This window comes from Schistocerca americana, chromosome 8, assembly GCF_021461395.2.
Source record: "Schistocerca americana isolate TAMUIC-IGC-003095 chromosome 8, iqSchAmer2.1, whole genome shotgun sequence".
NCBI classification, from domain to species: Eukaryota; Metazoa; Arthropoda; class Insecta; order Orthoptera; family Acrididae; genus Schistocerca; species Schistocerca americana.
In genome coordinates this window covers 474239578-474241386 of record NC_060126.1, presented here as the reverse complement: position 1 = coordinate 474241386, position 1809 = coordinate 474239578, and the positions used below count along the sequence as shown (strand labels likewise).

At 47.6% G+C, this 1809-nt stretch overlaps 1 non-coding gene across 1 annotated transcript; it reads right to left on the bottom strand.

Annotated features, from left to right (window-relative positions):
* Positions 1-530: 530 nt before the first annotated feature.
* On the bottom strand, positions 531-604 carry Trnat-ugu. The gene has a single exon. It is a non-coding gene; the product is annotated as a tRNA-Thr (tRNA).
* Positions 605-1809: the final 1205 nt, after the last annotated feature.

The window sequence follows — 1809 nt, the reverse complement described above, 5'->3', positions numbered from 1 at the left end:
CGCGGGCCACCCTTCCTGCAGTTGTAGCTGCCACCACTACCACCACCGCCACTTCGCCACTGCCCGTCACCGAGACGCCGCCCTCGCAATTACCGGCTCCTAATTAAAGGAGACGCTGCACGCTTCGGCGGTAGCGCGGCTCGGTCCACCGCCAGCGGGTGAGGTACAAAGAAGGCATCCGGCTTCTGCGAAATGCTTTCGGCACTTATCACTGTGTTCTGTGGTCATTACAGCCGAAGACGCACTCCATTTCGCAGTGTCAGAACTGTCTGTACTTCAACTATTATTATTATGTAAATTGGAGGGGTAGGCGGGAGAAAGGAAATGGGAGTAACTGATGATATCAGCTGCATCCGGACTTTGTGCGGAATTAGCAGTGGCGAGTGAAAATGTGTGCCGGACGAGGACTTGAACCCTGCACCTCCTGGTTACTAGGCACAGTGTTTATTGTAAATGAAATGATAATTAAATGGACACTCTAGTTGCAAACAGGCGTTGATATACTTCATTGGGAACACGTTGAAAATGTGTGCCCCGACCGGGACTCGAACCCGGGATCTCCTGCTCACATGGCAGACGCTCTATCCATCTGAACCACCGAGGCGACAGAGGATAGTGCGCCTGCAGGGACTTTTCCCCTGCACGCTCCCCGTGAGACCCACATTCCCAACATGTCCACACCACTACATTCGTAGTGCGTTTAATAGATGTTTGCCCATCACACTCATTACTTGTTGCAGATTAATGTACCAAGTCCCGTACAAGTTCGGGCATAGTGTGTGCGTTCGCACAAGAAGGTAAATGGTCGGGAAGCCACATTTTAACTATGTGTGAAGGTAGTACCTGCTTCCGAAAGAACAGCTGCAGTTGATGACCATGCAGCTTCGCTAGAATGAAATGGTAGTTAAATGTACACCCTAGCTGCAAACAGGCAGTGAGAAACCATCATAATAATAAAATAATAGAAATGAGAGCTCCCATGGAAAGCTTTAAGTGTTCGTTTTTCCCGAGCGCCATTCGAGAGTAGAACGGTAGAGAAATAGGTGCAAGGTGCCAAGCACTTAATTGTGAATTGCAGAGCAACGATGTAGACGTAGAAGGTGAAGTGAAACCTTTGGATCATTAGCTTTCAGGTCACGTTGACAGTTACATTAATTAAGTGATCAGCGTGTTATTACTCTAGTTTTCATTAAGTAGGGAGAGTAGTGTAATCACTGTTCCAGGATCTTACAAGGGGACTCCAAAAAGTAAGTTATATATATTGTTATGAGAAGTCAATTAACTTTTGTTGAATGTTCCAGTACACTTCAAAGTGATGGCACTATTTTGCAACATAGTTACCATCTCAAAAACTGTCGGAGCCATCTCCCGACTGTTCAGGTCCTCGACGAGGAAAATCGATTCCTTGGTTACGGAGCAGTTCGAGAACCACTGGGTAAACGTCCCCATCGTCGGAAAAGCTGCGACGGCTGCGAATGGCCTTCCTTCCCGACCAGCACCACCCTCCTCTACGCGACCTTGATTCGCGGTACCATTTCACCATGGCTGGACGCGACAGTGATTCTGTCCACATACCGCCAGATTGTCGACGCAATTACGTGGTCAATTTAGACCGTTTTTTTTCCGCAAGAATCGTTTGTTCGGCGTACTTGGACTTTTGAATATGGTTCCAGTTATCGCGCTGTTTCACTCTCACACTGTCATGCGTCTGCTATCCCTACAAGAGATCTGCGTTTTGCAGTAAATCCAAGACAGAAACAGCACAAACACTTTGGGGGCTTAAGGTTGCCACTCTCATTTCATAAATTA